Source organism: Nelusetta ayraudi, unplaced genomic scaffold, assembly GCF_046127955.1.
Source record: "Nelusetta ayraudi isolate G7.1 ecotype Tasmania unplaced genomic scaffold, CSIRO-AGI_Nayr_v1 ptg000083l, whole genome shotgun sequence".
Lineage (NCBI taxonomy): Eukaryota > Metazoa > Chordata > Actinopteri > Tetraodontiformes > Monacanthidae > Nelusetta > Nelusetta ayraudi.
Genome location: NW_027466133.1, coordinates 526,155 through 536,989, shown reverse-complemented (window position 1 = coordinate 536,989; position 10,835 = coordinate 526,155). Strand labels below are relative to the sequence as shown.

The window sequence follows — 10,835 nt, the reverse complement described above, 5'->3', positions numbered from 1 at the left end:
CCACAGAGACGTGGCTTAGGTTGTTTTTTTTGTTTTTTTTGTTTGTTTTTTATTACACGCTGGAATAAAACAGAGGCCCATTCTATTGCTTTGTAGCCGTTGACAACCACAGCGACTGGATGACATTTTGTAACTCTAAAGTCTAAACTAAACTAATTCCGATCCTCCCTATGGCGGGACTCGATGGAGCATGCATGGTGCCCCCGCTACCCACAATGCTTTCAATTCAGGGCATGAAAAATGTCATTGATTTGTCTCTACCGGTGATTTTCAGGCCTTTGTAATTTTTTTTGGATGATTACAAGTCCAGTCCTTGAAAATCTACAAAATAAAGATTCATTTTTTTTCTACAAGAAGGAAGAGTTGGAGAAAAAAGATACATCTATATGTATGTACACACACACACACACACACACACACACACACACACACACACACACACACACAAAAAAAGGTTTCACTGAAAGTGTGAGGCCCTGTATGATGTGGCGACCTCGCAGGTCTGATGAGTGTCACTGCAGAGAAGCTGCCGTCGGCCTGCGCTGCAAGCACAAAACATCTCATTATCCAGGGTTTTATTTTGGAATAATAAAGGTTAACAAGCATTTCAGTGCAACCGTGAGTGCGGACCGTGCATCTATTAAACATTATTTTGCAGAAATCCTCAACGGAAGCCCTAAAACACATTTCTTTATTATTATCATTGTTGCCTCTGAAACGGTTCCGTCTCCTGACCGGATCAAACAGGATTAGGGGTTATTGATGAGGGGCCTGCGGGATGGACATTCACTGTAGTCGACCCGACCCGACTTTTCACTCAGCCATAAACAGGTCAACGTTTTCATTGCAGCAGTCAGTCATCCGTCCCGGTTTTTCGCCCTGGTGTGTTCTGTTTTTCCTGTACGCCGCGCAGCACTGTCGGAGCGTCAGCTGCACTGTTGGCTCGTCGTCCCGTTCTGCTTGGAGAGCCTCGTCAGTATGCAGCCCAACCCAAAAGGCCCGAGGGGTCATGGATATCAGGCCTCGTCTCCCCCCCTCTGGTTGTAAAAGTCAGAGGTTCACGACAGAATATAAGCGCTGCACTCGGATCATCCAGAGACCCAGTATAAAATCAGGAGTTCACTCACGGCGGAGCAATGTGAAGTTCACAGTACAATGACTAATTCTTGGCCAACCGGTAACAAGGCAGACACAGGTCAGTATAGTTAAAACATACGTCAGAGATCGTGATGCAGCAGAGTGCATGATACATTTCTCTGTTTGGGGTAAAACGAGCAGTGTGGGATTTCTGTTCAGTTTGTGGTTTGGATGTGGTTAAAAAAAGTGGAATCGAAAACTTTACACACTTCACTGGATGGTTGCAGTACATTTAAGCGTGTCAAATCACGCATCACTTTTAACCTTTATCATAGAAAATTAAACATCACAACAAAAAAGCCCTCCTATTGCAGTTTTGTCCTCCTCCTCTTCCTGGTTTCCTGGTGAAAACCACCTGTGAGAGTGTCGGCTGCCCGAGTCTCGACGGGGCAAAGCTCTTAATTTCCCGTGTTGATTAAATCTGCACGACAGGGGAAGCATGCAGAGGAGCCTTCTGGAAACACACACAGACACACAGACACGAGGAGGCTTGACAATGGACTGCTGAGTCGATGCCAGGCCAGACAGTGTCTTTCCTGCTGATAAAGATGGCATTAGGGTTTAGAAAGGGGTCAGCGGGATTCCCTCCAGCTCCAGTGTGTGTGTGTGAAGGGGAGGGATTACTAAAGTCTGCAAAGAGCTGCTTTTCTTCCAGATTATGTACAATCTGCTCCCAGCAGGAGAGACATATATTCAAGGGGAGATGGAGGCTCAATTAAAAGCCCAGTGCTTCACCCCGACTGGAACCGGTGCTGCAGCTCAACAACAAGAAGAAGGTGCCGGTTTCAACGATAGCCACTTATCTCTTCACGCCAATGAAACTCGACAAACTGGATTTAAGAAGTCGGGGCTGAACACACAAGACGGGCAGCCACACCTCGACGAGCTCGACACTCCTGACGGCTGGGGGTCCGCGGATCAACCGGAGTGACCCGGGCTGTTCCTGGCCCCCACCACCGCGGGGTCAGATTAGTGGGGGAAGGTGTGGCGGTTGCTAATCCACTTTAGACAGCAGCAGCATCGCACACGACGATTGTTTCCCAGAGCCGGTGATCCCGCAAAACACGCAGAGCCGTGGGTTTCCCTGTTTAAAAAGCACAGAAGGAACAGATTCACTGTCCCGAAAGATAATGATGTAAATAGTAAACACACACACAATTGGTCCTGTTCACAATTTGTCTGAGCGACTGAACAACACTGCCACTGACAGCACGATACATTACTTCCTCCATTCTATTGTCGAGAGCATGGACACGACTGTCACCTTCCAACCTTTATGTAGTTTTTGTTTTTTTTACAAACTGGAAAGGTCAAAGATCAACATCAATCAACGAATCAATCGATCAATATCCTTTACTTAACCAAGTAAAAAAGACTAATTGAGATTAAAATCTCTTTTTCAAGAGTGACCTGGCCAAGAGGGTAGCAAATACAAAGTTCCAGCAATACATAAAACAACAACAACAACAACAACAACAACAACAACAACAACAAAATAACAGCAGTCACAGAATACAGTTCGCAACACAAATTACTTAAAAGGATGGATTAAAGCGGATCTGTAACTTGTCAATTACAATCCATATTGAACAGATTAAAAGCAACAACAAAAACAAAACAAAAATTACATTCTATTTAGATACTGTAGTACTTGAATTTGGCCACTAGATGTCAGACATTGCGTTGGGAAAGCTGAACTCTGATTCGAACTGTAAGAAAGAAAGGAGGGGAAAATGCCTTTTCCTTCTTTAATTCCTGTGCAGTGATTATTGCAAACGGCAGGATGGTCACCTGGTCCTTCATGGCTTTAGGTTGTTTTTTTTTGTACCCCAAAACTATCAAAACAGACAATTTCATGCACACACTGGCTTCTGTTAAGAGTGATTCCCCCTGATAAAAAGTACCTGACTCCACTTCAGTGCTGATTACTAGGACACTGTCTTCACTGTCGCACCTCCCGGTCATGTGTGCTTGTTTTTAGTGCAGCCTAATGCAATGTAGTGCATGCCAACATTTACAGTTGCTGTAGGTGCTTTATGTGCAGACGGTCAAAACAATTACTAAAAAAAAAAATAAAAAAAAATAAAAGGCAAATGAAAACATAAAAAATAAATACAGTACTTGGTTTTCACACATTTCTGTGATTATTCAGGTCAAGTCTCAGCCAGTTACCAAGGAGATGAATTCAAATGTTAAAAGTTTCTTTCATTTGCCAGAATCTTTAGGACGAGGACATGAGAAAAACAGCATCTTTAACCCTCTGTTTACAGCCTCCTGCCAAACCTGCTCAGCGTTTTGTACCTAGACCTGTTCTGGAGGGGGTCAAAAAGGAGGCGGTCTCAGAGGGAGGAGGCAACACCTGGCTCGCAGCACTGTCACAAAGCCGGGAGAGATATCGTGCCCTTTGAGACATCACGAGAAGGACGGACTAGTGTCGCATTTGTCAGTGTTGCCCGACAGGATGGAAGCAAAATGTCGTAAAATGTCAGTGGAGTGAAGTTGCACCATTCAAGAGACGATTGAACTCTGCAGGACAACACAAAACTGAACTTTTTTTTAAGGTGCTGACTGTTATAACCACCAAGTCAGGAAGCAGTCACACCGTGGATTGTAGATGTCCACAAACCATGGACACAGGTTGAGGGATTTCATCGTCGAGGGGCCGCTTGGTGTTTCTGCGACCACACCCACCAAAACCAGCCGCCTTCCTCCGGCTCCTCACTCTTTTTTGTTTTTTTCTTCCCACAGCGAGCCACGAGCCAAACAGTGTCGTCTCAGATAAACGGGGTTAAATCCCGATGCCAGGCAGGAACTCGGCGGCCTCCCTCTCCCCTTCCTCTACAGCGGCAGTCGGGGGTTGGACGGAGGGGGGGCAGCCTGTTTGAAGCCGAGCCCCGGGCTCCAGGGTTCTGTGGGATCCTCGGTGGGATCCGGGTGTGCTGACACTGTTAGCACGCCTGATATGAGAGCCTGATCAAAGCTGGCTCATTCTGCCTGACCGATTTCCACAGGATTAAGGATTAGGGAGACAGGAAGCTGGGAGAGGCACAGAGACAATCTGGGGAGAGACAAAAGGGGATATGTGAGGGTTGTGTGGAGCGAAAAGCGATGGGTGGGTAAGAGGAGGTGGGGTAAAAAAAAGAAATAGTTGAAGGAGACAGAGGGGTCAGGAGGCAGCGGGAGAGAACATCCCCTGAGATCCCGAGCGGGAATAACACATTTCTTTGGACTGACTTTGTCTTTCCTGTCAGGTTCTTCTCAGAGGAGCCGTCGTTGGCGCTGCTGCAGTGATGCAAAGTTTTCAAGTAGCCGGTGGGATGAAACCCTCCCCCGCTGTGTGTTTAAGGTAAAAGAAGTAAATTCTCCAAAGCGAGAGGAGAGATCACACCAGGGGGCTGGGAGCTGCAGCGGCACTCCGCTTCGGATGGGAGGGCGGAGAGTGACGTTGACGGCAAACGGGAGAGCGCGAAAAAATACCGAAAAGTCTGCGAGCCAGCGAGCGCCTCGACGCGTTTAAAGACAATCTGTCGTCGCAGTGCGTCGTCGTCCCCGCCGTACTCCCGACGTGCCGACAACGCCAGTGACGTCTGCTCGCCGGCCAGTTTTGACATTTGAATGCGAGACGACGACGCCAGCTGCCGTGGAAAAAGGAGGGCGCCATCAGCAGCCTCTTGATCTGAAGGCTTCAGAAGCTGCGGCGTCAAGCGGAGGCCTTTAGCAACATTTGTTTTCACCTTTATTGACCCAGGCAAGCGACTAAGAACAGATTCTTATTTACAAATGCAGCCTAGACAAACTAGAGCAGAGACTCATTGAGAGGTGGAGGGGTTGCAGTGGCTAATTGTAAAAACAAGGTTATACATTTTACAAAAACAACGGTGAATAATAAATAAATGCATTTCAACAATGACGGTGACAAATACTCAACAGGCACAAAAGTCAATTACAATTTGTTGCAGGTTCAGTTTAAAAACAGTGAGTGATGTGAGGACAGTGAGTTTGAGGGTGTTTTGTAAAGTGCATTTCCATACCTGCGTTTCCAGAACAGCTTTCGCAAAAATAAAAGCAATTGTGACTTGCAGGTGTTTCCACTGAATGGTGTGAAGCGCATAAGCTGTAATTCTCGTCAAATCTCAAGGGATGAGATTTGAAGAGAATTACATTTGCTTTTGTTTGTTTTCGTTTGTTTGCTGTTATATTTTTCTCTGTAGTCACTTGTAAAAAATAAAATTCTGTCTCCTCCGTCCAATCATAAAGCGGCATTTTCACTTGAAGTGAACTGGTCACGCGACCCCATACGTAACATCCGCTGGTGTGTAAATGCGAAAAGTGTTTTCAAAGACACTTTTGTGATATACCTCTATATGGATACGTCTGAAAAACCACCTCACGAGAGCGTGAAAACCATTTAGTCATATTTTAGAGGTTTTTCAAAGTTTATGTGTTTCCACTACCAGCTTTTTATTGCGATATTTAGGTTTTTCGCAATTCAAGGGGTAATGGAAATGCAGTTATAGTATGTTACTGCGCTGCTCTCCATTTGATTTATCAGGTGCCGTTTTTAAAGGCCCTCATGTTGTGCAAAATGTTGTCCTGGAAATGAAAAAAAAACAACAACTGGGGAATGAAAAACCTCTTGGCGTGAGTTCAGCGGCAATCGGAGACGACTGGCAGCTCCTGCACACACTACGTATAGTAAATTGTGGAGATTTATTCTGTACACACACACACACACACACACACACACACACACACACACACACACACACACACACACGTGTGCACACACACACGGCAGGCAGATGTTATTTGTCCAGCGCTACACAGCTGCAGACGAGCAAGGGACCTGCACGATAAGACCAGGCTGTAATTAATGAGAGGAGGAGGATAATGGGAGACAATGCACCACCTGTCTGCTGGGGTCGCATGGTTGAAAAAAAACCAACAACAATAAAACAAACGGCCCCAAAAAAAAAAGGGCTGCATGAAAGGTCGAAGGGGCGGGGCAAAGTTGCCGGACTCCGGCAGATGTGCGCTGGCCTGCAGCCAGTTAATTAGCTGGCGGCGCGGCGCTGCAGCCACGGAGTCCAGCCAATTACATTACGACACACACCCTGAGAAACCTGATCTGGAGACAGTGTGTGAGTCTAAGTGTGTGTGTGTGTGTGTGTGTGTGTGTGTGTGAGAGAGAGAAAGAGAGGGAGAGAGACAAAGGCCAGGAGACCTTTTGACATTTATCATGTCAAAGCAGCCAATTTCCCATCATGCCCCTGTAACGCAACTGCTGTTTCTCTCTGTTTGTGTTTCTTCTTCTTCTTCTTCTTCTTCTTCTTCTTCTTCTTCTTCTTCTTCTTCTTCTTCTTCTTCTTCTTCGTGGCTTCCTGAGATGAACGAGAAGCGGAAAGCAAAGCAAACCCCTCTGCTCCCCCTCGACCCTCCCCCCAACCCCATTCACACGGTGCAGCTCGCCGCCTCATTGGCCGCGGCCCCTGTCAGTCCCGGCCCGGGGCCAATGGCGGCGCAGGAAGCCTTCCCCACCGTCACAGAGACAGTTGGCACAGAAACAGCACATTACACCATCGTCCAATCGCCCTCCCATTCCTCTGTCGTCACCGCTGCCCCTCCCCTCCCCTGCCCGCCCTCCCTTCCTCTGCTCTCTCCTCCTCCTCCTCCTCCCTCTCTCCCTATCTATGTTTTCTCAGTCATCAATGAAACTACAACCAACCCTGCTGCCTGCTCTCTCTGGCTCCTTCCCTCCCTGCAGGCCCAGCAGGGCTCACGCCGACTCCCTGTGGCTAACATGCATTTCTATTATACATTTTTTTTGTTGCTGTTGGATTTTTACGGTTGCGGTGGCATCGAACAAACACGCCGAGCCGCTTCCATCAAAGCCTGTTTCTCTCTCCCTCTCTTACTCTCATGATTAAATCCTGACCAGCGCTGCCACTACTCCTCCTCCTCCTCCTCCTCTATCCCTCTCTGCTGACTCCTCCCTCCATTTCTGTCCTGCACTCCCTCCCTCTGCCTCTCTCTCTCTCTCTGACACGCTCTCACTCACACAAACACACACAAACGCACACGCGCACAGCACACACACGCACGCATATATACACGCCCTCCACCCCCATCGCTGCAGTGTCTCAACTGCCTCGGAGCAAACGAGAGAGAGAGAGGATACAGAGGAGCAGACGCTAATAAGACAGAGAAAGAGGGGCACTGACAGAGACGGAGAGAGAGAGAGAGAGAGAAGGGAGAGATGTACGTGAGTGCGTGCGTGCGTGTGTGAGTGCGAGGGTGTGTGTGTGTACCAGGGACGGTATGAAGATGAAGCAGCAGCAGCAGCAGCAGCAGGACTAAAGGGTGGATTGCACTCAGCCTTCCTCTCGCTGCAAGGGGCTCGTCTGCAGTGTCCATTTGTAAATGGATGCTGCCTTGTGAGCACGGTAAGCTTTGACGACGTGCGTGCGTGCACACACACACACACACACACACACACACACACACACACACACAGCTGTTTCTACTTCCCATTTATTTTTTGGGGCTTTTGGACTCGGGAGGAGAAAAGAGATGCTTAATTTTTTTTTTTACCCCTGCCACATCAGGAGCCTTTAGTGTGTACTTGTGTGTGTGTGTGTGTGTGTGTGTGTGTGTGTGTGTGTGTGTGTGTGTGTGTGTGTGTTTGTTTTTTGGGCTAAATGGGGGAAGGTGACAATCGGAGATGGCATCAAGACAAGCTAGGCAGGCAGGCAGGCAGGCAGGCTGTCCAGTCCCCTCCTCCACCCTGCTAGCTGTGTGCCAACCGCCGCCGCCGCCGCCATCCACCACTCGACACTTTTGACTCATCATCTCCCCCGAGCATCCTCCATCCCACCGTCCTCACCGAGGGCCTCGGTGCAGGCGCGTCGCTCGCTCCATGTAAGCGACGGGATGTAGGACGAGTCAAGGATGCACCAACGATGTCTGTGTGTGTGTGTGTGTGTGTGTGTGTGTGTGTGTGTGTGTGTGTGTGTGTGTGTGTGCTGCCTTGTCCGGGCCCGTTAGCTGTGCGATTGAGCCAAGTGGAGGAGGAGGAGGAAGGGGCCGTTTCTCTTTCTCTCTCTCTCACACACACACACACACACACCATCAGGTGTTTGCCGCTTACAACTTCACAGGCGACGGCGAATGTGAATTTGCAACGTGTGTGTGTGTGTCGTGGCGGCGGGCTCGGCTGCAGGTGCCGCGAGAGGCCGGAGCGTGGCCTGGCGGTGGAGCGGAGCAGGCAGGCTGCTGGGTGGAGGAGGCGGTGGAGGGGGAGATGGTGGAGGGGAAGAACATCAGGATTTCTGTGGTTCATCCCTCCCCATGTCGGCACGCGCGCGGGTTATGCTTTTGTGATTGCCGCCGCCGAGCACAGAGCGAGGTGGACGTGTGACATTTTTCAGTCTCATCTTTCACATTCCGAGCGGCGCCGTCATTTATTTCATCTCCGACGACGGCGAGGAGGAGGAGGAGGAGGAGGAGGAGGTGGGAGGGGGAGGGATTTGGGCGATCGTAGCACCAGGAGAGCGTGTGTGTGTGTGTGTGTGACATGCTCGAGAAGGGAAGAGGGGAGGGGGGGAACAAGGGAGGGGTCGGGGGTTGGAGTGGGGGGAGGGGGGTGGGGTGTGAGGCAGATGGGGCAGAGGGGCGGAGGTTGATGCAGCAGAGAGACGAGCAAAGAAGAAGATTTGGAACGGAAGAGATGCGAGATAGATGTGTGTGTGTGTGTGTGTGTGTGTGTGTGTGTGTGTGTGTGTGTGTGTGTGTGTGTGTGTGTGTGTGCGTGCGTGCGTGAGGCGTGCGTGTTCGCGCTGGTAGAGCGACGCGCTTCCCTGAGCATGTGACAGAGGCGACGCTGGATGCATCTGCGATGGCTCGCCGTCGGTACCGTCAGACACACGAAGGCGAAGATGGAGGATAAATTCCAGCGGCGCCTTTATCTGCCGCCGCCAATCAGGAACGATGGAGCGGAACTCGATGCTCAACTCTCCACTTTAGTGAAGGACGGTTAAATGAAAAAAAAACAAAAAAAAACAAAAAACAAAAACAGACTGAGGTGGGACTGGGGCATTGTGGGAAATGAGCTTCTGTTGCCGAACCTTCCGACATTGTTTTCAAACAGTCACATGCGTTTGTTCCATTTATGGTTTGTAGGTGTAGCTGCTGCTGCTGCTGCTGCCGGACAGTTCTGACGTTTTCATTTTCTGCACCGCTGGACTAATCTGGCACAGCGGCAGCAGTTTTCCCTTCCTTCACGTCAACTTCTGTCTTTCTTCGTTGGCCGTGTGTAAATTTGATCCGAAGAAAAGGAACATTTAATTTACCCCAAAAGGGAAAAATACACGCCAAGGCTCAGCAGACTGTTGAAATTCCCTCCACCTAAACTGTGTTTTCTACTGATTGCTTCGATCCGGAGTCCATCCGTCATGGTTGTGTTGCACTTTCAGGAACTCCATGCAAAAATACCCAGTTTTAAAAAACATCAACTTTGTGATGTCACAAAGGGCTGTTATCATTCACCCCTCCCATTTTAGTGCCATCACTCTAGGCCACTTCCCTCTAAATATACCAACGAACCAACAAATCAGAGAGCTAAAAAGCCAGTTGAATTGATGGAGTATTTCCGCAATGATGCATCACATGGAGCTTGCTCCACTGTAAAATACAGTCTGGTGGAACTAGGTTGTTGAACTAGGCCCAACATAAAACGTGTAACAATCCAGAGAATCAGACAGCAGCATTTTGTTGGCAACGCACTCGGCTCCATCTGCCCTCCCTTTTTCTATGATTCCATCTCAGTGAGGCGACCAACGCTTCTCCTTCTCCTCCAGAGTGGGTGGTGTGCTCGGCCCTTCACGCGTGTCTTCACCGGGTTTAACACACAAACAATGACAAATGTCACCGGCCAGTGGAGACAACAGCCAGCCAGACAGCCAGGCTCTGGTGTATTAATTCATTAATTAATGAATTTATTTTTTGGTCAAGCTGCGCTTGCCTGGATGTGTATTCCCATCCTGCACACGGACATCGCTCTTCTCTCGCCGGATCGACCTCCGTCCCATCCTGTTGCTACTCTCAGCTTCCACCTTCTCCAGCTGACATGATGGTTTTAGAGCCACGAGGGCCAAGGAGTAAAGAGGGGACGAGAGGGGTGGTCACCGGTCTGATCCGAGCTCCATTAACGAGCCTCGTTCCCACGGCGGCCGCGTGCCAAACACAGCTGCTCTTCACTTTGGTTTGATGTTGAGGTGGAGCAACAGGATGAGAGAACACAACACATTTATACATTTTTCATTTAAAGTTGAATGCTCTCTCTCTCGCTCCTCTCGTCCTTCAGCGTCTTCTTTCATCTTTTTATTGAGCTCTTCAATTGTCGGCATGTGTACTGGCGAGATCGCTATTACGAAACCACTTTTTCGCGCAGAAAATTCTGAAACCTGTCCAGCGCTGCGCTACTTTGACGTGAACCTGCAACCTTTCAGCTGCGTCCCTGGCCGTGCACGTTGACGCAGGCCGCCGCCATTGTCGTCCAGCTGGCTCAGCACTTGTGTTTGTTTTGGGTCTGCAAGTCCTGCCAGGTACCCGGATGAAGTGCCACAAAACGTCCGTGAGGTAATGACACGGCTGCTCATGCGGGCTACAGGGTGAACAGGCTAACAATTAATTAGCAGAAG

At 49.2% G+C, this 10,835-nt stretch overlaps 1 protein-coding gene across 1 annotated transcript in view; it reads left to right on the top strand.

Annotated features, from left to right (window-relative positions):
* Positions 1-7,201: 7,201 nt before the first annotated feature.
* Positions 7,202-10,835, top strand: part of gnaz (guanine nucleotide binding protein (G protein), alpha z polypeptide) — a 30,416-nt gene continuing 26,782 nt past the window's right edge. The window contains exon 1 of the mRNA XM_076044827.1: positions 7,202-7,580. The gene's annotated coding sequence lies outside the window, so the exon portion shown is untranslated. The remainder of the gene's footprint in view (positions 7,581-10,835) is intronic.